The sequence below is a fragment of the Paroedura picta genome, chromosome 10 (genome assembly GCF_049243985.1).
Source record: "Paroedura picta isolate Pp20150507F chromosome 10, Ppicta_v3.0, whole genome shotgun sequence".
Lineage (NCBI taxonomy): Eukaryota > Metazoa > Chordata > Lepidosauria > Squamata > Gekkonidae > Paroedura > Paroedura picta.
Window position 1 is genome coordinate 77,898,469 of NC_135378.1, and position 26,232 is coordinate 77,924,700.

The 26,232-nt window shown below is 47.1% G+C and overlaps 1 protein-coding gene across 7 annotated transcripts in view; it reads right to left on the reverse strand.

The window, feature by feature from the left end:
* The window catches only part of ARHGAP24 (Rho GTPase activating protein 24), a 361,634-nt gene that overhangs the window by 89,834 nt on the left and 245,568 nt on the right, over positions 1-26,232 (reverse strand). The window contains exon 1 of one of the 7 annotated variants that reach the window (XM_077300994.1): positions 2,133-2,256. The exons of the other annotated variants lie outside the window; for them this stretch is intronic. The gene's annotated coding sequence lies outside the window, so the exon portion shown is untranslated. Of the gene's footprint in view, positions 1-2,132; positions 2,257-26,232 lie in introns of those variants that run through there. 7 annotated transcript variants of the gene reach the window in all.

Below are 26,232 nucleotides of genomic sequence, written 5' to 3' on the forward strand. Positions count from 1 at the left end.
TCCTCCTTCCAGTTCCCTCCAAGGTTCAGAAGCTGCAGATCCCTGTTGCATGAGAGCTGCCCCTGCCGGTGAGTTCCCTGCCCAGGGGCCTCCAGCCTGCAGCCTTTCCAGGTCCGGGGGGGAGGAAGAGGCCATCCACAGAGTTCTTCCTCTCTCTCTCTCTCTCTCTCTCTCTCTCTCTCTCTCTCTCTCTCTCTCTCTCTCTCTCTCTCTCTCTCTCTCTCTCATTTAGTGCCCATTGTATTCCTGAATGCAACAGGCTTGGCCCCTAGTGTATATGTGTGTGTGTATAAACATGCACAGCCAATCTAAATATTCAGTGGCCAACAAGAAGCCTCGCCAGGAAAAAAAGCCCTATCTAGATTTGCCCAATTTCTAAAAACATTTGACAGGCACCAGGAAAGGGATGCCCTGGTGCCCACGAGCACCATGTCGGGGACCCCCGTGCTGCACGGTGCAGCCCATTCACAGCAGCAAGATGTTCACAATACTGCTGCAAGTTCAGGCTGTCCAAAACGTGTGAGCGTGTCAGCCGGCCGGCAGAGAATGGGGCAGCCAGTTCAAAGCGTCATAGCTCAGCTGTGCATCCATCCGGCATAGCCCTCAATAGCCTTTCGGCTCAAGGCAGAATTAACCTGAGCGCATTCGTGTCTCCAGTGCAAGCTAAGCAAAATGTCATCAAGATTAAAAACCACCGGCAGTAAACACTGAGAAAGAAACTGCAAGAGGTGTTTTCTCGAAGCAGACCGAATCTGCAATCCTAAACATGCTTATCTGTTAGTAAGGCTTTTTTACGGATGACAACACAACTTTGAGCAGTGGTTCTCAACCTGGGGGTCGAACAACCCTTTCACAGTGGTTCTCTCCAAGGGGGTCCCAAAGTAGCCGGCATCACTTCTTTTCCATTTAATCCACACAACAGCCTTGCAGGGTAGATCGAGACAGAGCGTTTGTCTGTCTGGAGCAGCGGAAAAGAGAGAGATCGGCCTGGTGGGACAAGAGGTAGAGCTGAACTGAGAAACCCTGGAAAAAAACCCAATTTATATACAATCATGAACAATGGATCTTCACGCCATTGGCCAGTTTCGGTTTAATTTCAAGGGTCACGGCATTAGGAAGGTTGAGAACCACTGCTTTTGAGGAAACAAACACAGAAGGTGACTGTAAGCCGCTTTGAGACTCCTTTGGGTAGAGAAAATCAGCACATAAGAATCAATTCTTCTTCTTCTTCTTCTTCTTCTTCTTCTTCTTCTTTCTTCTTCTTCTTCTTCTCCTTCTCCTTCTCCTTCTTCTTCTTCTTCTTCTTCTTCTTCTTCCTCTTCCTCTTCCTCTTCCTCTTCTTCTTCTTCTTCTTCTTCTTCTTCTTGCGCCATGGAATCCTTGTGGCCCCAACCTTCCAGTTTGCAAGAAGAATTGCTTTGCTTTGTAGAAGGCTCCTGCTTAAGAAGCAAAACAGCTGACTCAGCTGACTAGAGAGGCAAATTCCAGTCTTGCGTCAGCAAAAATGGCAATAAATGAAGCAGATGGCTTTTAAAAGCCAGCCTCCAGACTAAGTATTTCATTTAGATGCATCGTCATGGGGCAATGGATTGGACATGATCTGTTTGCGAGGAAGGGACTGAGTGCGTAACGTACTTTGGAGCGCCTTGCTGAACGGCATTTTCAAAGGAGGCCCCATTAATAGCAGAGGAGACAGCAGAGTAAAGACGCGCTCATGGCTGGAACGATATCCATCCATCTGGGGGCGGGAAGGCCTCTTGCACCCCTCATTTGCAAAATGACTCATTTGCATCCTATTTACATCAGGGGGTGCTTCTCGGTTCTCTTGCGTAATTAATTTTAGATCCACACTCAGCCAGTCGGCGCCATAAAAGCTCTTGATGGGCTCTCGTGACCCTGGAACGGAAGGTTATCCAAAGAGATGGATGCACAGCAGGGCCCGGACAGCAATTCCTCACGCCCTGCATAATTAAGTTCCGGGATTCCCCGTTACATGATGGGATCTTAAACGGTTTAGAGAAGTTCACAGAGGAAAAGTCTAGCTACAGTTAATAGCCATGAGTTATGCGTTAGAGAGGAGCAAACCAACTATGTCATTAGAAGGGAAGATATTACGGCTAAAGCTCACTTACTTTGGACACATCACGCGATCAAACTCGCTAGAAAAATCATTAATGCTCGGCATGGTCAGCAGCAAAAGGAAACGTGGTCGCCAAAGGTTCCGCTGGCTCGACACGATCAAAGCCGATACAGGGATGACCATGGACCAACTAAAAGAAGCAGTCAGAGACAAGGGCGCTGTCAGGATTGTAGAATCTCTGTCATAAATTAGCCTGAGTTCTTCCATGACAGTTATATTGCTTGGTGCCTGGTTGCCACAGGTCCTATATTCCTGCTAACAATTATAAGTGAAATATGTTGTTGTAACTCTTATCACTTGTTGAGGCCTCTCGGCTGGGCCCGGTTTCGCTATCACCCAGTCAAGGCCATGAGAATGTATCACTGTTTTAATTGCATGTGCCTCTTCTCTCCTTCCCCCCTCCCTTGGGAACTTTCAAGTTTTGGGCGGGAGAATTGTATTGATAAGAAGAAGCAAATCTGTACTCAGGTCAGATTTGACTTCTCCAGTCTTGATGCGTGTAGTACTTCTCAATAAAGCTTTCTGATAATTAAGAAGCTAGTTGTGAGTTCTCTTACATTTGACAGGCGCATGGCGAAGACTTTCCTATAGAATTGCTGAGCTTCGGAGGCAAATGAACAGATAACATCATCATCATGCAGGAAAATGCTGCATTGGAGGGCAGGATCACTCTGAATTCAAGAGGCAAGGGACAAAAAATGGGGAACGTGCTGGAGGCACCTGACACGCCACTGGTGGAAACAGGATGCTACACAAGACGGGCCTTTGAGCTGCTTTGGCAGTGCTCTCCTGATGAAGCACTAAGTCTCTGTCAGAATTGTGCAGGAATCTTAATGGCTGGGATCCCTGAAGTCCGGGGTGAGAGGTGGTGGTGGTGGTGGGAGTTTGCAGCCGTCCCCGTGACTCTGTGAAAACCCATTGCAGCTGAGTGGCCAAGCGGCCTGGAGAAAAATGTTAGGGGAGGCTTCCGTGGAGCATTTCCACACATTAAGCCTCTAAGTAAATCGACAGGACGTTTTTATTCAAGACTAGCTGAAAAGCCCGTTGTACACATTTATTTGTTACACGTTTATTGGATGATAGGATCATATATGGTCATGTCGACCCACCCCTTTCCTCCCAAAATGGCCAGTGATGGGTCTGCAGGGGGTGGGGAGAGCGGGGAGAGGTCCCTGGTGGGCACATACACAGCTCTGCTTCCCAACCATATTCTGCACGATCGCGCCACTTCTGGGATTTCTTGAAGCCTGAAGAATGTTTCAGGGGTTTCTCAACAGTAAAACAGTTGAGAATGGCTCCTCTAGAGCAGGGGTAGTCAACCTGTGGTCCTCCAGATGTTCATGGACTACAATTCCCATGAGCCCCTGCCAGCAAACGCTGGCAGGGGCTCGTGGGAATTGCAGTCCATGAACATCTGGAGGACCACAGGTTGACTACCCCTGCTCTAGAGGCTTCTGCCTTTAGGGAGGCCCACAATAACATTCCTGGAGACTGATAAGAAAGATTAAATCTTTCTAACTCATCGTAGAGTAGTGTGGAATTTATCTGGCAACTTGATTATTTTGTAGTTCTGTCCTCCTTTCTACATTCTATCATTACAGCCAATGGCCCCCTATAGAGATGCCAGGTTCCTCCACACCTCTGGCAGAGGATGGGGAGGTAGGGTTGCCAGATCCAGGACAGAAAACTCCTGGACGTTTGAGGCTGTAGCCTGGGGTGGGCCGGGACCACAGTGGGATGCGGTGCAACTTCAAAGCATCCATTTGCTCCCGGGGGCCAGATTGCTGTAGCCTGGAGATGAGCTGCAATTCCAGAGGACCCCCAGTTCCCACCTGGAGGCTGGCACCCCTGACTTGTACTCTGCCAGCAGCTAAAGTGAAGAACTGCAAGGTGAGGATGGAGAAACATAGCAGCAGCCAGTGCTGCCTTCTGGAACCTCTGCAAACAACAGGCTTGACCTTGGAAGAAGTCAAAACAAAGCCGCTCCTTATCTAATTCCCAGGAAGCATCCCTGATTACCCAGAAGCTCGCGACTTATTTCCAACTACAAGTGCCTTCATCGATTGCAGGACAATCTCAGGCAGGAAAGCAAACCTTTGGGGCAAATCCCCCAGTGCAGAGGAGTCAGGCCCACATGCTGTAGCAGTGGCCCAAACACAGTAGGAGAGAGGAGGGTCAAATGGGACGCAGCTTCGTTTCTTCTCCTGGCTGCTCCATTCATGGCTGCAGGAGTAAGTGGGGACCTCGTTTTTCCAGCAAAAGACGGACGTGGGTGGGGGTGTCTCAAGAAAGCAGAAAACCTCCCTCCCTTTTTGCTGTTTGTTTCTGGTCTCAGGGCTTACAGCTTTCAGAGGAAGCTGAAATGCACTGGAGTTCCAGGCGAGCTCCAGACTATAGAGATGAGCTCTGCTGGAGAAGATAGCTGGTGTGGAGGATGGACTGTATGACACTGCACTCCACCAAGGTCCCTCTCCACACCTTGCCATGCCCAAGTTTCACCCCTCCCCCTAACCTGACACAGGCAACTACAGGGGAGGAAAATGCTAGGGACCAACACAGCACAAGAAGATAAGGGGAGGTGTGGTGCAGGGGTTAGAGGGACTGGCAGGCCCATGACCAAATCTTCCCTCCCATGCAAAATAATAATAATAATAATTAATTAAATCAATAGTTGACCCTGGGCCACTGACTCTCTCTCAGCCTAACGTATTTCTACAAAATGTGCACTGGCTCCAGATTGGAAATTGGAATCTGCAATGCAGCCAGCTACTGGACTAAACCTCCTTCAATGGAGCCAGGAAGTGGGACAAAATCACCTGGGAGCTGCTTGCGGCCTCATTTAAAATCTCATTGTCAGCTCTGTAAGACGCCCCCTCCCCTCAATACTGCCCTGCTCCTGTTTTGATCTACTTGGGTATTTCCTAGGTCACATGTCACCCGCCCCTTGGAATTGCTTGGTCATGCATGGGGACCAGGGCTATAGAGTGGTGTCAATCAGGCATTTGGAAGCAAAGGGAGGAATGCAGAGGGCTTGCCTGTGGGGGAATGGGGGAAGCCAAGTGGAAGAGGAGGGGCCGGGATTATTCCAATCCTCCAGCCGAGTAAACAAACAACCAGGTGAACTTCCCACTTGGCAGCTGTTTAGAACCACAGATGATTTTAAAGAGCTTTTGTGAAATACGACACCACGTAAATATTCCCCACTGCTCCCTGCTGAATAGCTTTTCTGCCCCTGTTTTTTTGCAATGAAGGAAAATCTCAATGGGCAACAAATATAGAAACATGACCACTCTACCATTATTGATCAGGACTGGATGTATCCCCCCTGCCTCCTTCCTAGCAGAGTAAAATGCACGTGCAGTTAACACTCTCCTTCCCGTTGACAGTGCAAATAAGAATGTGTGCTGTTTAAGGCAGGGGTAGTCAAACTGCGGCCCTCCAGATGTCCATGGACTACAATTCCCAGGAGCCCCCTGCCAGCATTCGCTGGCAGGGGCTCATGGGGATTGTAGTCCATGGACATCTGGAGGGCCGCAGTTTGACTACCCTGTTTTAAGGCATGTAGGCTGAACATGTGCCCCCCCCCCCCGGTTGGGGCTATTAAAGAATTCCCCATTCTTTCCATGCATATGTTGCATTACTTGCAAAGTGCATGCTTGCAATTTAAGGTTGCCAGGTCCCTTCTTTATAAGGTGAACTGGTCTGGTGAATTATTTATTTTAAAATATCCCCATCAATATACATGAATACAAGATGAGAGTTGCCAATGCGTAGAGTTCACAACCTAAAATATGAATTATGGAAGACAATAAGAGATGGGAGGAATACGGAAGCTGTAGAAGATGCATTCAGTCTGGATCATCTAAGTCAGGGGTTCCCAGCTGGAATTAAATGGCCTCCACTGGAGGCAAATACAAATTTCAGAGGAAGCTGAAATGCACTGGACAAGAGTAGTAATTTTTTTAACAATATACTAGGAAAGGGGAGAGAGAGAATCAAGCCATCACTGTGGTGACAGCTACTGATCAATAAGCAATCAGAAGCCCTGCTTGGACAGGATGCCCACTTGGCCACTCCCACTTTCTAAAAACACTTGGTGGGCACATGACAGATAATTCATAAGATCAGTTCAGCACACTCCAATGCATGTAACTGAAATTAATTTAAATGATTGTATGAACTTTTGAACAACATTTATATCCTGTTTTTCTCCCCAGCAGAGACACAACATCGTCTTCCCCTCCTCCATTTTTATCCTCAGAAAAACTATGAGGTAGGTTAGCCTGGCAGGATAGTAACTGGCTGAAAGTCACCCAGGGGGCTTTCATGGCCCAGCAAAATCAATGGGTCGATACGATTAACTACGGTTCCTTTAATTTACTCCCCCGGTCTTCGTAGAGCACTTGTCTAAATGTAACGTAAAGAACCAAAACTGTGTTTCATTTGGCAAAGTAATTAATAAAGACCAAAGCTGGGTACTAATTCATATAACTGTCATAATAAAAATCAGTTAAAGGGACGACAGTGTCAAGTCTCCAAATTACCTTTCCTATGTATCTCTCTGCTTCCCTGAGCATTAATAGGACAATCATTTTATTAATATGTAGTGATTACAGCACTTATAAAAGAATAATGTAACTCCTCCTGCACATATTAAATCTATAATTCAGCAGCAGACGCTCGGTGACAAAAAATGTCCGTGGCACAGCGAATGTAGAATGCCAAGATAAAAATTACGGCATTAATTGAATCAAATGTTAAAGGAATGCAAGCGCGTTTGTAACAAATTAAGCCTTGTAAAAAGGAGGCCTAGCCAGTGAGATTCCTGTCCAAAACCATTAATCCCCATCCAGTCCGTGGGCAGGCGGCTCTTTATTTAAAGGATGCACAACACGTTGGCCAACATTTCAAACCTAATGTTTGGATTGACATGAGCTAATTTAAATAACAGTGCACGTGGCGTTTTAAAGACACTGGCTTAAATCACACACGGTCTTTAGCCCAAGTTGGGGAGAGGTAATAAAGCTAGCCATTTATTAAAAGAACAAAACTGGAGAATGATAACATGTTCTTCAAGAAGCTTTCTTCCATAAGTTACAATCGCGAACGATCACAACAGAAGAAGCTGGTGTTCTCTTGCAGCAAGGCCAGGATGACAGAATGGGGCTTATCGGAAAAGACAGGTAAACACTCTTAGCCAAATAGCTACGTGCGTGCACTTTTGAAGGTCCATTTCACACATTACGTTTTTCAGCACACTAAAATGTTTTCAATGAAGGTTTGAATCCAGTGGCGCCTTAGAGAGACTTCCAGGGTACAAGAACAAAGTTTGCGTCCAATGGCACCTTTAAGACCAACAAACTTTTATTCAAGGTAGGAGCTTTCAGGCATCCCCACTTCACTAGCAAGATTCCACTGGACACTGAAAGTGGGTGAATTCGAGTTCTCAAGCAGGGTATGCAGAGAAGAAAACTAAGTGGGAGCCATCTGGCCATTCCACATAGTATTCTAGCATGGCAAAAGCCAGAAAGATACCATCGGATGGCAAAACCGAGTGAATACCGCCTTTCAAGAAAGACAAGCAAAGAAGAAAACTAATTGGGAGCCGTTTTGGCATTCCATAGCCCTGAGAAAGAAGCTAATTAAGTCACAGCTTGGCTACTTCTGCAGTGGAAAGCTCTTTATGCACATCATTTGTGTGTTCTGCCCTTCTATCTATCCAGGCTCAGGGAAGTGACATAAGGGCCTGTTGGGAAACCCACTTGGGCGTCTGTATTTTTTTTTTAAAGCTCAGCCCACTTTCCCTTTGTTATCAACAGATGAGAGACCAGTGATCTCCATCCAACAGCTGGCATAATGTAGCCTTTAGCAAAGTTGATATGGCTAGACAGGATAGAAACTGAGTGCAGGATTTAAGAAAACACACTGGCTAGTCCTTTGTTAGCAAAATGGCTCGACACAATATGCAGATTAAGAAATCTGAAAGGCTGGCTTCGAACAGAAGCCTTTCTACAGTGTCACACTGTTGGTAGCCCTTTAAAGGGCAGTGTAAACACAGCACCCTGTTTTGGGTCACTTTGGGGTTGCTGGATCAAACTTGCAGAAAGAAAAGGGATGCTGGAAGGGTTGTTTGTTCTGCCATTTCCTGTGACATGGCACATTTGCGATGTTCAGTTGAGCAGATAAAACTTCCTGGAATAAGTTTTGACAAAACAGATAAGCCATACATTGATGAGTGTCTCCAATCTCTAAAGCCCATCAGAGGGCCTGGTCGCATTACTACTTCTTCTTTTTATCATGGCAACTGGTGGAGCAGGTTGTCCTCTCAGCCAATATGTTGCTGTAGGTACTGCTGGATTTTTCATAGAATCATGGAATCATAGAGTTGGAAGGGGCCATACAGGCCATCTAGTCCAACCCCCTGCTCAACGCAGGATCAGCCCTAAGCATCCTAAAGCATCCAAGAAAAGTGTGTATCCAACCTTTGCTTGAAGACTGCCAGTGAGGGGGAGCTCACCACCTCCTTAGGCAGCCTATTCCACTGCTGAACTACTCTGACTATGAAAATTTTTTTCCTGATATCTAGCCTATATCGTTGTACTTGTAGTTTAAACCCATTACTGCGTGTCCTCTCCTCTGCAGCCAACGGGAACAACATCCTTCCCTCCTCCAAGGGACAACCTTTCAAATACTTAAAGAGGGCTATCATGTCCCCTCTCAACCTCCTTTTCTCCAGGCTGAACATTCCCAAGTCCCTCAACCTATCTTCATAGGGCTTGGTCCCTTGGCCCCAGATCATCTTCGTCGCTCTCCTCTGTACCCTTTCAATTTTATCTACGTCCTTCTTGAAGTGAGGCCTCCAGAACGGCACACAGTACTTTCACCATGTTTATAATGTGTTTCCACTCATGGCGATTGTTGGCAGTAGTTTTGACCATGTGGATAGTCAATCGCTGGTTTCTAAAGTCTTCCTTGATCTGTTTAAGCCATGTTTTCTCTGGCGCCGGTCAGTGGATCTTCCATTCAGTTGGTCATTCTCGTCAGAGGAGTTGATGAGGCAGTCTGCTGGTGTTCCTTCTGCAGACATGGCCAAACCATTGCAGTCTGCGCTTTTGGATTTGTTCTTTAATTTGCGGCTGGTTATCACATTTTGTCCGAATTGTCTCATTTCGATTTTGACCACGTAGAGAGACAACCAGAATCTGCCAGAGGCATCGTATTTGGAGGGTCTCGAGTTTGTTTATGTCAGATTTTAGTAAAGTCCATGTTTCTGATCCATATAGCAGGATTGGCAGGATTAGTATCCGGAAGAGATGATCTTTGGTCTTGAGAGAGATGTTCGTCTTCTTCCAGAGGCACCATTTGAGTGTGGCAAATGCTGATGTTGTTTGGCCAATCCTGTTGTGGGCTTCAGTGGGAGAGGACACCTTCTTTCCTTGCACCAATGAACCTGAGTATTTCAATTCTTGCTCAAATTGGGCTCCATTGAGGTCGTTCTAATGGCAATGTGAGCTGTTGCACAATTAGAGCGTTTTAATTAATTAAAATACTTACACACTCTTCTGCCTGAACAGGACATGAAATGGTTTACAGACTCATTCCCCCTTCCATTTTATCTTCATGCCCAGGTTACAGAAGGGGGAGCTCATTTTCAATGCACTTTGTCCACTCCACACTTTGAAGAAGGGAGCAAGCAGGTAACTACTTCTTGGAAAATTCATTTCCATTGAGGAAACATCTACATTAACAGACATTAAGGCTGTTTGTTTTTATAGGCCACGGGGCTCATCAGGTGTGTTGCTTTCTAGGGCAAAGCAAAGCAATGAACCTATTTGTTGTAGTCAGGGAGCAAACTCACAATCATAATTAGGTATGTGCAGTCATTCAACCACCTTTGAAAACTGAGATCCATCAGAGATCAAAATAAAAGGATTCTGTTTGAGGATGAGTACCCTGAAGGATGGGGTGAAAAAAATCCATATTTTTCCGATTTGGATTTTGAGGAGGACATAATTAGTGGTATTCCAGCTTATCCAGATCTCCAGTACTGGTTCGGTATTCGGATTCAGGGTTTTGTTGTTATTGAATTCTGAAATGCGTTCAGGTCCATTATTCCCTATGGGGAATTTGGGGGTGGGCTGGAGTGGCTGCTTTTTCAGTGACACCGTAATCACATGGCAGTTAGAGCTCTCTGTCCAGGTTGGAAGGAGAAGCCCAGCTCTATGGATCCGTGAACAAGGTCTCCCCAGCCATCTGCCCTTGTTTCCTATGGCAAGAAAACATCATGCTTTCTCCAGCAGAGAAGCCAAGAACCAAATACGTTAGAACTAACAACCCCTGGACATAAGCCTCCCAATGCAAATAGGGGCAACAAGCCCCACAAAACCTACAGCAAACCAGAGGCTCCAAGGCAAACCCTTCTTAACCAAGGAACACTTTAATTTGACCAGCAGAACCAACTGGACTCCAGAAAATCCAAGGCAACCCAAACTGGCAACCCATAGGCACACTGTAATAGTGAAGGCAGAAAAAATAGTTCTGGGAACCTTGCAATGTCAGCCCTGAATATTTCTGTAGATACCCGAATATTTCTGGAACTTTGTTGGATCTATTTACTGGCATCCCAGAAAACCCCATGTATCACCTGGACAGCCAAATATATCCAAAAGCACCAGTGATGTATTTTACAGCTATATAGTTACACCAGACACTCATCTTAATCTGTTTTGCATGCAGAAGGCCATAGGTTCAATTCATTCCATATCCAGGTTAAAAAAAAAAAAGAAAAGGACAGTAGGTCAGTGGTCCCCAACCTTTTTATCATTGGGGACCGGTCAACACTTGATAATTTTACTGAGGCCCGGGGGAGGGTAGTCTTTTGCCGAGGAATGTCACTGCTGCCACTTGAGCCCCTGTTCCATTTGCTTTCCCGCTAGCGCCCCTGACTTCCCACTGCCCACTGGGGGGTGCTGCCAATAGCAGCTGCACAGTGCCACACTGAGGGGGCGCCCCAGCCATGGCAGCTGCTGGAGAGCACCAAAGGTGAGCCGGCGGCAGAGTGGCAGGGCAGCCCCCGGGGCAGCAGCCAGGGAGGAGGACGAGGAAGAGCCGTGGCCTGGTATCGACTGATCCGCGGACCGTTACCGTTCACCGGACCAGGGGTTGGGGACCACTGCAGTAGGTGATGGGAAAGACCTCTCCTTCAGAATCAGGATACTGTTGTTAGTCAAGCTAGTAATACTGCCTTTGATAAATCAAGGGTCTGATGTAGTATAAGACAGCACCATGTATTCCTATGAACTGGCTACCCTCCAAAAAATTTCTTCCTTTCCCCTGTTTTGCCCTATTCCTGCATTCCTTCCAATACTAAGGCCCTCTTTGCTCATGCCACATGGATGCCCTTTTTTCTTTCTCCTATGCCACCTTTCCTCCCCCGTGGGATCAGCCTTTTTCATTCTTCGGCTGGCTGTTTGGCCAAGTCCGCAGAAGTGAAATCGCCACATCTGAACATTCATCTTCCCTAATTTTTCCCCTTGCTCAGCACCTCAACCAAAGACAATGACGGCAGCAAGCAAATCAACAAACTCCACTCCCGCGAACATCCTTGAACGCCTTCACCTTGATTTCCAGTAAATCATTATTATCTGTTTCTTCATCACGGCAGAAGAAAACAAGCCAGCGGAAGCAACAGACAGAGTCTGGAGATAACATGACGCCAAAACCAGCACAATGGCGGTGAAGGAAAACGGGACTTCTTTGCTCTCCCCTGGCATCCATTTTGCTGGGTCTTCCAAATTAGTTCTCTGCAAGGGATGGATTATTTTCAGGGCTGTAGAATACTGTTGATAGACCTTTGATTATTTCATTTCAAAGAGACTCAGTCAGCAACGAAAGGGGGGAAATTAGTTCCACACATTTCATAAGCAAAGTTTGAGCAGTGGAAAAGGAAATATTCAGTCTCAAAATATCCCTGAAATACAATGCCTGATAACCTGTACTATATAGAAGAAGAGTTGGGTTTTTTTATACCCTGTTTTTCACTACCTGAAGATGTCCCAAAGCAGCTCACAACCACCATTCCCTTCCTCTCCCCACAACAGACACCCTGCGAGATAGGAAGACCTGAGAGAGCTCTAAGAGAACTATTCTGTAAGAACAGCCCTGTGACTAGTCCAAGGTCGCTCAGATGGCTGCACGTGGAACAGTGCGGAATCAAACCTGGCTCTCCAGATTAAAGGCTGCCACTCTTAATCACTGCACCACACTGTCTCTTAAGCCCCACACAGCCAATAGCAGACCAGAGAACAAAGTTTTAGTAGGGTTGCTAGCCATCTAGTACAGGTGGAAAACCCCCCACCCCAGTTCATGTTTCCAGCAGCAGCTCTGAGAGGTGGCAAGATAAAAAAAAAAAAATGCCAGTTGGCCTGATGTAGTGGCATAACCTAGGAGTGATATCATGCCTTTCTAGAAATCATGGGAAACTCTATGGTAAAATCATAGAATTTTTGGCAAATCCTAGAGAGTACTGGCATCACTTCCGTTTTTTTTCTGGAAGTGATATCATGCCTTCATGGATGGCTGCTCTCCCTTATCCCCGCCTCCCTAGCTAGACTCGGCAACTCTAGAACAGTGGTCCCCAACCTTCATCTGGTCAGGGACCGCCTCCGGGGGTGGGGGAGAGCCAGCGGCCCGGCTGCCACAGTTGCTCATAAATGTGCATGCGCGTTTTGGCCACCAGGTGGCGCTAACACGCATGCGCAGAGTTGCCGCGCATGCGCGTTTTGGCCACCAGGGGCACAAACGCGCATGCGCGGCAGTTCCGCGCGTGCGGGTTAGTGTCGCTGCCGCGCCGGCTGCCGTGCCGGCCTCTTTCCCCCCCTCTCGCTGCAGGGGGGGAGGCAGGCGCGGCCGCTTGCGGCCCGGTACAATGGCCTTTACAGACCGATACCGGGCTGCGGACCGGGGGTTGGGGACCCCTGCTCTAGAAGATAAAATGCTTTGGTGATAGCATAAACTGTCCGTTGCAATTCTGGCTGCAAATTAATGGCATATATATGAAATCATGTGTTCTTGGGGGCAGGACTTCCAAGATGGGGGGGCGGGGTTAGAGGTCACCTTGGTGTCCCAGTAGGGTTGTCCCTTGATGGGTATGGGGACATGAGAGGCACCATAAGCAGGACAGCATAATACCACTTCTGGGGGGAGAGATAAATACCGCCATGCTGCTCTATGGACATATCACCCAATAAATGTTTAACAAATTTAAATAATATATCAAAAAGTAATTAATTCCCACCCATTCGGGAAACCCTTCCAGGGCCATCAAGAATCCTGAGAGTATTACAAAACCCTGTTTGAGAAATCCTTAATTAGACAGAGACTAGACTGTAACATTGGAGGGGGTGGAGCTAAACCTTCCTCCATGCAACTTCTCAAGGTAAACCAATTTCCCAAATGGCTATTTGTCCAAATAGAGAAAACCAATGGGTCTTCCTTATCAAAGCAAACCACAGTGTGAGCTGCTGTGATAATGGGGAAATAGAGCAGGGAGAAGGGTTAATCCCCGTCCCTCCCATCTCTTAGCACCATGGATCCAATCCAGTTATCCCTCCCTGCAGCTCCTGAATAAATGGAAATGCTAAAAAGTGGGGCGATCCAATCTGCCCCTACAACCCTACATTTTTAGTGGGGTTTAAGCAGACAGCTGGGCAAAGGGTCATGTCGACAGCTGGCTTTGCAAGATGCTACAGGTTGTCTTTTTGCTTTGTCGCAGTTTTCCAACTGATCCAAACAAGCCTCGTGTTACAGGGCCATAGCAACAGGTCAGCGTTTTGTAAATTAGGGCTCATGAGCATCTTCACATGGAAATATCTCAGATGCTCAAGCCGTAAGTGTGTGCATCATTAGTCCTCTTCTGCCGCTGTTACAACTACTTAGCATTTATATAGCTTTCCCAAACACTTCCCCTACATTATATCTGTAATTCTTACATCAATGTTATTATCCTCGTACCGCGGATGGGAAGTTGAGAGATGGTTAAGGGGTTGCCTAATGCCACCTGCTAAATTCTTGGTCGAAATAATGTCTGAAACAGGGATTTTGCATTCCGTATTTAGTCGTGAAAGTCAACATTTTCTTGTCTGCTATGGGCATGAGCACAGATTGCTTTCGGGGTTGTCTGCTTCTTTCTGCCTCCTCATCGTTTTCCCCCCCCCCCCTTGCTTGCAGGCTATGTCTGAAAGATTCCTGGGTTTTATTTATTTATTTATTTTTGGATTTATATCCCACTGCTCTCAAGAGACTCATGGCGGCTTACAATTAAAAAATCTCATAGACCAATAAAACCCTTATAAAACCCCTGACTAACCCCCAAGACTGGCAGCCAAATACCCCCTACTTCTCGAGGAGACTGACCTAGGGGTGGGTGCATAGATGTAAATGCTCAGCACGAGGAGGGGCCACATTGATCTTGGGTTGGGAAGCCTTGAATTCAGCTCTAGTTTGCCATGATGCCCCAAGGTGGGCGTAGGTGCCAACTGGAGCTTGCTTGTCTCCTCTCCATACATTGTGAACCTGAACCAAGATCTAACCATAGTTGGCGAGGAGGAAACACACCACAGTTTGCTCAGGAGCCGACATTTGAAGCTGCCTTCTACTGAATCGGGCCCTTGCTCCATCAAAGTCTGCACTGTCTACTCAGACTGACAGTGGCCTTCCAGGATCTCAGGTCAAGATGCTGGAGGATCTCCTCACCCACTGCCCCATCTTTTAATTGGACATGCTGCAGACTGGACTTGGGACCTTCTGCAAATTTTATCCTGACATCATAGGGAATGAGTTCCTGATTCAAAGCTTCCTAAACCAGGGACCTGAGCCAACCCCAGACCAGTGGAGATACCTCAGAGAATGAACTGAACAATGGAGAGGCGAGACAGGTAGAGCCCCACCAACCTAGCAGCCTGCCCTGTCTGTCCTGTTCCTCAGACCAGCGGCTAGTATGGTTTGAGTCCAACTGGATCCCATCAGCCTGACAGCTCATTCCCCCCCCCCCCCACATAGACAGTGGCATGCCATCACAACATCCTTGGAGGTAGCTGACTGCTATAAAACACAGCAGATGGCTTCTGGCCCCATGTGGGTTGCTTCAAGGAGATACCTCTTCTCAGGATGAGGCCTGCACCAGGAGAAGATAGCTATTTAAGTGCAGCTGGGAGTCCAAGGTGCTGTGGAAGCAACCATGGATCCACGATGCTGACACCCACCATGCCTCATTCTTCCATCACAAATCTCCTTGGAACTCTGGACTTTGGATGGGACTTCTGGACTATGCTTCTGGATTTACCCTACTTCCTTGATTGGAACATTTTGGCTTTGACTCAGCTCCTATGACCATGCTCTCGCCTTGACCAGCTTAGCTTGGGCTCCAGCTGGCTGCTGCAGTGCAACATTGTCCTGCCCAAGAGAGCAGCCCAGTACAACCGGCATGCTTCAACAGTACATCATATTTAAGGAGAGGGCAGTGGGAGTACGTGGGACTGAGAAAAAGCTGTGTTTGTAACCATTACGCATGAACAGAGGATGGATGTGTTATCTGAAGCAGATCTCTGTCTCACAGCTATACGAAAATGGATTGCACAACAAGCCCCAGCAGGATATGATGCCGAACTCTAATAATCCTACTCTTGTACGGTTGTCAACCTCCAGGCGGCACCTGGAGAATTTCCCTCTATTACAATTGAATTCTAGATAACCAAGAACTGTTCCCTGGGGAGAAAATGGCTCCTTTGGAGGAAAATGGCATTGTGCCCTCATGAGGTCACTCCCTTCCCAAATCCTGTCCTCCCCAGGCTCCACTCCCCAAATCTTCAGGTATTTCCCAACCCAGAGCTGACAACCCTACAGTTCTACCGTGTACGACGATGCCACCCTGTGCTTTTTAACACAGCTGTAGACCACCCCGACACAAATGAAACTGAAGCAAAGGGGTGATTTGAATTCACCGTAATATTAGGTATGGGAAACAGAAGGTCTAGATTTCCTGCTGCTTCTTAAAGGGGTGGGGGAATGGAAATCATACATTTTTAATACCACTTTGAGAACTACTCACTTCTCAATAAAGCAGTGCAGCAAAAAGAAGGAGTCGTACGGGTTGTTTCAGTGATGGCAGACCAGGGCACTGCATTTTGCAGTAATTTTACAGGACTGCCAAAGCTCATTGGTTTTGAAGTCTATGAAATGTAATTCGGGTTCTCGACCCAGGTTATACTGGCTCTTGTGTAGATTATGTTGACCCAGGCCACAGCAGCAACGACAAAAAGTTGACTAGATTTATATTTGTTGTCAGTTTGCCTCAGGAGCTGTCATCCTGGTTTTAGCATCAATGTGTCTTCTTCAACTGATGCCACGTCCTAAATGAAGCCATCAATATAGTGGTAGCTTCACAGGTGGTCAGTGTGTCTCTAGTTTCCCAGTCAAGGTTCTGAGGAACCCTGGAGTTATGCAAGTGCTCCCCAGGGGTGATGCCGCCGTTCCCAGGAATTTGGATGGCTGCTGAAATCAGTAAGCATTACTGGAGCCTACTTCCCCTGTTACTCCACAGGCTTGGCCTCCTTCTTCACAATGGAAACAGTAAATGAGTGATTGATGATAGAATCAGAGTGTTGTAAGGGTCCAAAGAGGCCATCCTTGCAGGATCAGCCTAAGTATCCAAGATAAGTATCTGTCCAGCTGCTGCTTGAAGACTGCCAGAGAGGGGGAGCTCACCACCTCCTTAGGCAGCCAATTCCACTGCTGAACTACTCTGTGGAATTTTTCTTCCTGATACTGTCCTATATATAGTTAAACCCACTACTGCGGGTCTTCTCCTATGCTGCCAACAAGAACTTCTCCCTGCTCTCCTCTAAGTGACAACCTTTCAAATACTTCAAGAGAGAAATCGTGTTCCCTCTCCACCTCCTCTTCTCCAGGCAGAACACTCCCAAGTCCCTCAGCCTTCCCTCATAGATTTGTAGAATCATAGAGTTGGAAAGGACCTCCTGGGTCATCTAGTCCAACCCCCTGGACTATGCAGGACACTCTCAACCCTATCGCTCATCGACTGTTACCTGCCACCCCCTTGAACCTTCACAGAATCAGATTCTCTGTCAGATAGCTATCCAGCCTGTTTAAAAATGTCCAGAGATGGAGAACCCACCACCTCCCGAGGAAGCCTGTTGCACTGAGAAACCGCTCAGATTGATTGGCTGGCTCCTGCACCCATTTCTGTGAAGGGGCAAGTCACCACGTCCAGGGTTTCTTGAAGCCCCAAAAACATCCCAGGGGCTCCTCCATGGTCAAAAGGTTGGAAAAGGCTGCTCTAGGTGATAAACGTAGCAATCCTTCTGGACTACTGTCAGGTAACTTCCTCTTAATTTACCCCATCAAGCAGTTGGTTCAAGTTCTCCTGCAGACAAGGTTGGACAACAAACGTCTTATGCTGTCATTGAGAGAGGCCAGATGAATACTTTCCAGGAGATTATCAGCCGCTTCCTGAGAAATCACCACTGTAATTCCCAAGGTCCTTTTGGCAATCCGTCGCTCGCACCATTTTTTCTCCAAGCTATATTTCAAATTGCCTCGATGCACCGTGGCATTTCAGCTTGCCCTTAATGCCACGCATCCCGTTTCCCATAAATATTACCTTTTTGTGCCATTCATCTTTCGCACCTTGTTCACTTAAAACCAGGGGTAGTCAAACTGCGGCCCTCCAAGATGTCCATGGACTACAATTCCCAGGAGCCCCCTGCCAGCGAATGCTGGCAGGGGGCTCTTGGGAATTGTAGTCCATGGACATCTGGAGGGCCGCAGTTTGACTACCCCTGCTTAAAACCCAGATGAGTAACCAACAGCTGCCACTTCGGCCCCCATCAGGTTACCGGCCAGATCCTGTTGATGCTTTTATTTCCCCCCCCCAAAAAAAAACAATGTTCATAACACATTTTTCACAGACAGCTGCACTTTTTTTTTTTTTTGCAATTCTTCTTCTCCCTGCATTCCAATACGTATCTCATCATTGTCACGAGAATTAAAAATTAAAGCTAATCTTAACATCTAGCCTCATGGATAGGCTTCATTTCCGTCACCACCTTTTGGACATCATGATCTTTCGAAGCGCTTTAGAACAGGAGCACCGAAGCTTAAAACGTCGATTCGATGGGGGAGGAGATGCAAACGAATGGAAACAAGTGAAAACTGGAAAACCAACATCCAGAGTGTTCTACAAAAATAAAAGGGGGGGGGGAGAATAAAAACTGGAACCGTGGAAGATTCCTAACTCTTCTATTCGCTTGGGGAAAAGCTTTGATTCCCACTCCTCCTTCACTTACGGCTAACTGGGCAACCTGGGGCTAGTCACCGTTCTCCCAGAGCGCTCTGAGCCCTACCCCAGGGTCCCCTTTGTGGGAAAAGGAAAAGAAGGCAATTGTAAGCCACTTTGAGACTCCTCTGGGTAGTGAAAGGTAAAGGTAAAGGTATCCCCTGTGCAAGCACCGGGTCATGTCTGACCCTTGGGGTGACACCCTCCAGCGTTTTCATGGCAGACTCAATACGGGGTCGTTTGCCAGTGCCTTCCCCAGTCATGACCGTTTACCCCCCAGCAAGCTGGGTCCTCATTTTACCGACCTCGGAAGGATGGAAGGCTGAGTCAACCTTGAGCCGGCTGCTGGGATCGAACTCCCAGCCTCATGGGCAAAGCTTTCAGACGGCTGCCTTACCACTCTGCGCCACAAGAGGCTCTTTGGGTAGTGAAAAGCGGGGTACAAAAACCAACTCCTCCTCCTCCTCCTCCTCCTTCTTCATTGTTCACCCTCACAAAAGACTACCTGACAGAATCAGACCCTGGAAATCTCCCCATATAGTGCGAATGAACCCTACTGATTTACTAGTCCAGTTCCCCAGTTTTTCTCCACATTCTCCCATTACAACTCCATTTATGGCATTCCCGAGAATCAGCCGCCACCATCAGCACTCTCAAAATGGAGGCTGAAACTCCTCTAGATGGAAATTATGCTGCCTCAGCATCTCCAACCTGGAGCTGTCATTTCTTTTTAATCTCTACCATGCCTCATGCTGCCCGGTGACTTAAAATCGGCAGAAGGGGTCTGCGGAGTAGCGGGACAGCAAGAGGTGAGTAGCATATGGTTGCCTGCCATTCGAGTTTTCTTTTTTTTTAAAGTATCCCTGTGGAGTTGGTAGGAAGTTGAATAAAAGACGCAATCTTGAGGATGTGGATACGAACTGGCATGCACATTCAGGTATATCGCTGGATTGCTCAAAATAAGGATGATTCTGAGTTTCTCACTCCTGCTGCTTTGACCCCCCCCACACACACACACAAATTAAAATTTGAGATCTGCTTCCTCCTTGTGCAAGCGGAATTTATTTTCGCACCATTTCTACGGCTTCGCACTGTTTTCCCATCCAGTATATGCATTTTCCCGTGTCAGTCATGTCACATTAGCCAAACTCTGCATGCAGAAGCAGAAAATGGTACTGAGCTAATATGGTGTAGGGGTCAAAGAGAACTGGACTCTAATCTGGAGCACCAGGTTTCATTCCCCACTTCTCCTCCACATGAAGCCTGCTGAGTGACCTTGGGTCAGTCACAATTCCTGCAGAGTTGTTTCCACGGAACAGTTCACCCCATCTTCCTCACAGGGTATTTGTTATGGGGAGAGGAAGGGAAAGGGGTTTGTAAGCTATTTTGGGACTCCTTTGGGTAGAGAATCATAGAATCATAGAATCATAGATTCATCGAGTTGGAAGGGACCTCATGGGTCATCCAGTCCAACCCCCTGCACTATGCAGGACACTCACAACCCTATCGCTCCTCCACTGTCCCCTGCCACCCCCTTGAGCCTTCATAGAATCAGCCTCTCTGTCAGATGGCTATCCAGCCTCTGTTTAAAATTTCCAAAGATGGAGAACCCACCACCTCCCCCCAAAAGTGGGGAACTTTTCTCATTCCGACATGATACCCAGTAATGTTCAAATATGCAAAATGCAGTTTTGTCACTGCACAAATGCAGTTTTGTCACTCTTAGACTGTTTACGCACTGGAGGTTTCATGCCGGGCTGCAGGCTGGAGTTTTAGCCGTGGCAGGTTGCCCCACCTCTTCCTGCATCCACATGGGGGAGCACTTGGCCCGGTGCACCTCAGTTGCCCCCAATCTGTGCTCCTGCATGGGAGGTCGGGCATGAAGTTCCCAGTGCATAAATGGTCAAAGTGATGAACAGCGGTGTGTGTGTGTGTGCATATGCACGTGTACATAACCCTCCCCTTTGATCCATTTGCCCATTCCAAATGCCACTCTCCCTTCCACATGTCTTCCCTCTTTTCAAAGATGGTTCCACATGCAGATTTTCATTCGTAAGCTCTTCTACCAACAGAACACTCTCTCTCTCTCTCTCTCTCTCTCTCTCTCTCTCTCTCTCTCTCTCTCTCCCTCTCTCTGCCATTACTAATACATCAGCAGTTTGCTTAGCTCTTCCAGACCTCATGGGATCAGAAATTTTGCCGGGCTTTATGGGCTATGAATCCCTAGACCAATTGCAAATGCATATATCTCTGAAATGGGCACTTCCCTTGTATGGTTAACATAATTTACTGTTGGTAATGAGATACCTGCAGCTTAGTTAAAGCCACAGGAAACAAGAAACCAAAAGAATCCGCACCGACACAGTACAAAAGAGGTCTATAATATCATTCTCACCGGATCCAGCCTAAGAAGGTATTAACTTAATAACTTTTTGCATCAAATGAACGGTGAAGATTATTAAACTGAATGTTCAGCACGGAGACATTTTCTGTGCCAAGCGTGGGTTTCCAGTAGGCCTGATGCATTCTCTGACTTGCCCCCCCCCCACGATAAGCTTATTGTTATCCCAGGACCCCTTATGATGGATGGTTTCAAATTCCGCCTTCCAGGAACTTCAGCCAATCACTTTCAAACAATGGATGGAATGTGGAAAAGAAAAGAAAAAAGGAAGAGTTTGGCAGTTTAATTAGTGGCCAACTGACGGAGTTAGGGGTGGCTGGATTTTAGTGGGAGAAAGGTTAGGCAGTCGATAGGTTAGGGAGGGAATCCATTACACACTTTAGGTATTTTGAAGATAGGTATGGTTTGGGTGGATTTCTTGTCAAAAACAACTAAAGAAAGGGAAGCCTATATGCTCTGCGAACTTGTTTCCACCCAGGGAACACATGCTCCCATGCAGCAGGGCCCCCACCCTCAGCACTTCTAGAGCAACTGAAGCAGAGCACGCAGTGGGGCAGGAGGGAGGGCATGTGTGCCTGTACAGAAGATACTTAATGAACAATAGTTCCAAGTGACTGCCATTTGGTTTTCATCCATCATAGATGGTTTCATTGTCATTGTTTTAATCACTGTTTTCTGCCATCTGAGAACCAGTTGAAGATCTGGTTCTCTAGGAGATCTTCAGGAACCAACTGTAGGTTGGCAACCATATGCACCCTGTAGTTGGGCCTTCAGATGTTCCCGATCAGTGTCTCTGGAGAGGTAAACTTGAAGCACGCCTTAGAGCTCCAGAAGAATTGAAAGAAATAGGGAAACCCTTGATTCTCAATCTGGTTGTAAAGTAATGGAAGCATCTCATTTTCGTATTTCTGAAATCATTTAGCCTGACAGTTAAATAACAATTTAAACAATAGCAGCATCACAGGGGCTCAATTTTTAAAAGACAGAAGCATCATTGCATTCCGCTTTTAAATTAGAATAGCGGCATGCCTGGAGGCCAGCTATCGGTTACCACCAGCACATAGGCACACAAAAAGCCCCATCTCCAGCCTGTTGTGCAAAAGACAGCACAGTTAATATATGTCTCGTTGTAATAGCCGTAATTTAGGAGACTGAAAATTAATCTCTTAAGTATCGACCAGCTATGCCTTGCCATACATTTAGTGCTTATCTAGCAAGATGCTCAATAGCTTCACCCCATATTTTTTAAAGCCTTCATTTATCTTTATAGCAATAAATTGGCTCCTCCATATACATCAAACCAAGCATCACACTCTTGTCACTGTTGAAGTGCCTGTTCTTCTCTTTATTTCACTAGGCCTACCATGTTAGGGTTTAGCAAGAGTGTTTGCCTAATTTTCTAGGCTGATGCTTTTATTGGTAATTTATGAGCATCTTTACTAGGAGAACATTTTTCAGGCAAGGATTTGGGGACTCCTAGGAACCCATTAGCATTCTCCAAAGGCCCACACATCCTTTGCAAACCTTTCTCGTGCTCAGACAAAGGACGTGAAAACTTAGCCCTTTCCATTCTAGGCATGGGGGCATGGAACAACCGCCTCTTTGGAAGCAGATGGAATCTGCTACTCCCTCCATTGAAGGGCCTCAGCTCATAGGGCTACAGCCAACTGTGGTCATCTGGCTTCCAGACAACCTCAGAGCACTAACCAGAAAATGGGCTTCTGGGATACTGGCAACCCCTAGGAATTCTTAGGTAGCACCAATGAGCTGGACGGCCCAGGAGACCCCAATATCATCAGGTCTCAGAAGCTAAGGAGAGTTTGCCCAGGTGGGATGGGAAGTCCAGGATTGCTATACAGAAGTAAGTGATGGCAAACCACCTCTGCTAGTCTCTTGCTAGTGCTACCATAAGTTAGCTGTGACTTGGTAGTACTTTCCACCACCAAGTCCTAAAGCAGCCATCCTAGTTACTCCTCCCTGTTTTCAAATGCAAAGGCTTTCAAGATGCAGAAAGAAGTGCATCCCTTCAATTTGGATGAACGCCTAGAGCTTCAGCTGAACAAATCCCAAATACATGGCAGCTTCTCAGGCTCGCAATATTAGGAATGGAAACCATTCTTCCCCGGCAAAGACCTGAGGCATCCTTTCTCTTTGCTCTCTGGGCCATCCCATGCCATCTGCTGGCTGAGAATTCTCACATTCCGCACATGTTGGAGAATGCTCCAAACGTAGGGTTGCCAAGCTCCAAGGGGCACCTGGAGATCTTCCGCTATAAGCTGGTCCCTGGTGATGAAGGGAAGAGGAGCTGGAAAGTTGAAAGGATGAGATGTTTATGGGACTGTTAAGGATAGAGAATGAGAAGAGGGACAGAAAGGAAATCAATGTTACAGCCCAGTTAATTTCACTCTTGCTTCTTGAGCTGTCTGTAATTAATTTCCTACCCAGTAAAAGCACAACAGCTCTGCTTTTGATAACGGCTAGGAAAGAAAATATCAAACTCCCCCATCTCTGCTATTTAGCAGGCCACTGTTAGTTGACAGACCTCCGTGTCGGCCACTACGTATCTACCCAGAGGTATTTAGTCTTGTCCTTTCAACATTCCCGGCCCTTGACCCTTGCTTTTATTTTCAAAGAGGAGAGAGATCTGAACTCAAGCAATCATCTCTAGAATATGTTTCATATTAGCTCAGAGATCAGAGTGGCACGAGATGCGAGGGGAGGAATCAATGGAATCAAAATGGACTTTCTTTTCATCCTGGCGCAATAATATCTGCTAGTGCACACCTTTAACACTTAATTCAGTTGCTTACAACTCACCCAACAGCCACTGCAAAGTTTGCTTTATTTTATTAAGCCTCAGCATGGGATACTAACAGCCTGGGTTAAAGGAATAGAGCTGTATTCTGAATCCAGTGCCTTCTGAATCAAGGGCAGAAGGTGACATCTCTCTAACCCAAATGCCAAAGCAGACAGTGGGCTGGTAGTTTCTCCTAAGTAATGCTTGTTAGAAATCAATCAAAGGAATACAGAAAATCTCTCTCTCTCTCTCTCTCTCTCTCTCTCTTTCTCTCTCTCACACACACATACACACACATCTCCCACCTTGTCCAGAAGTTCAGGACTCCCTGAGAAATATAGTCAAGACTCAGGAGGGTCTACTAAGGCCTGGTGCTTGAACATTGCTGAAATAGCATCCAAGGTGCTGAGGAAAGCATGAGAAGAGAAAAAGAAGCTCTGCTCTTCTGGTAGGGTTGCCAGCTCTGGGTTGGGAAATACTTGAAGAATTGGGGTGGGGGGAATGGAGCCCAGGAAGACTGGGGTTTGGGGAGGGAAGGAACCTCAGTAAGGGACAATGCCAAAGCGACCCTTTTCTTCAGGGGAACTGATCTTGGTCATCAGGAGATCAACTATAATTGTGGGAGATTTCCAGGATCCACCTGGAGGTTGGCAACTTGATCTCCTAATGGGCTAATGAGAGCAGCATGGTGTAGTGGTTAAAAACAGTGGCTTCTAATCAGGCAAGCCACGTTTTATTCCCCACTCTTCCTCCACATGCAGCCCGCTGGGTGACCTTGGGCTTGTCACAGTCCTCTTAGAGTTATTCTCTCAGAGCAGTTCTATCAGAGCTCTCTCAGCCCAACCTCCCTCCCAGGGTATCTGTTGTGGGAAGCGGAAAGGAATGCGATTGTAAGGCGCTTTGAGACTCCTTCAGGTTGTAAAAAATTGGGGTATAAAGCCAACTCTTCTTTTTCCAACTTCCTGGCGTAGCTGTTGACCTAGTATAGCAACAGGACTCACAATATTATGGCGATGATTGTGGAGGAGTAAGAGGAGAGGAGGGAAAGTGCAAAAGTTGAAAAAGAGTGCGCCTTTCTGAAGCATTCTGAGCTTGCAATAGGGTTTTGGTATTTGCTAATATTTTCAGCAAATAGCTTCATTTCTGACGCTTCATCGGTAGGCAGGGGTACATTTCCAGAAATCACCTTCTCAGGGGCTTCAGTGGAGGCCTTGTATAAGAAACCAGCCATCACTCCCTGACACCCACACTGTATACAGCAAGGCTCACCCCGTACTGTATGCTAGAGGGGGAGGAAGAAGGCATTCCGAAGCTACTAGAGCTATGGAGCTCTTCCGCCAGGTCGTTGGATGAGGCTGGGCTACAAGGACAACCGGTCCCCCCTTACAGCAGCAGATGCTAATTTTCTGCCCCTCAGCATTTCTCCCCTGCTCTAATTGGGCTGATTCCATTTTGTGCTGTAGCCCTGCATCCGGACTTTGTGAAATCCCCCCTCCCCCCTCCAGATATAAGGACTGAGGCATTTCCATTCTTATTTGGATCTGATGAAGGGAGCTTTGAATCTCCAAAGGTTGTACCTGTAAACCAGGCTGGTCCTTTGGGAGCTTCTGGACTCGGATCTAGCTACAAAATCAGCAGAATAGAGAGTGACTTCCGTTGAGAAAGCCACAGATAAATGGACCTTGGCAACAGCCAGTCTGCTCTGAAACGCTCTTCGCCGACCCAAGCCAGGCTCGGCACACACCTTTCGATTTGCTCTGCCACCTGGTGGCCAAGGCTAAACCGGGAACTGATTTTTAAAAAATATTTATTAATTCCTTTAAAACCATGTTTCTATTCCCACTTTTCTTCGGGGTCCCGCAGGATGCAAGGCAAGTGACCTCAGTAGATCAAAGCAATCTAAAGGTTTCAAATCACAAGCCTTAAAAACAGATCTCTTGTCCATTAGAGACTGAACTGAATTTCTTTAAAAAAACACGGCATGCCCCACCAGAGGATAACCCTCTTTGCCCAGGCGCAGGCTGCTGCAAAAACTCTGCCAACTCATTCTGTCTTGCAGCCTTGGGGGAAAGCCAGGAGGTAAGAGTGGCCTGACTTCTTCCAGAAGGGCGCCGAACAGACGTGGGGCGGCCGCTGAGAAAGCCCGAGCCAATCGCAAAACATGACACAGACAAAGGGCGAACTGATAACAGGTTCTGGTGGGAAGGACAAAGCTACCCCACAGGATCACGCAGGGAAAGGGCAGCCTTGAGATAAAAACAGCACTCACTGTACATGTGAGAACTCTGCAGCTTGCCATTTGCTGTATTTTAGCTACATGTCCCTATTAAAATCATAGAATCATAGAGTTGGAAGGGGCCATACAGGCCATCTAGTCCAACCCCCTGCTCAACGCAGGATCAGCCCTATTATCTCAGACCTCCTTACCACAGCCCTGCCAAATAATCCTGGCCTCCCCCAGCTCCACCCCGACCCAGTTGCAGCCGACTGTTGAGCGTCCCATGGGGTTTTCAAGGCAACAGATGTTCAAAGGTGGTTTG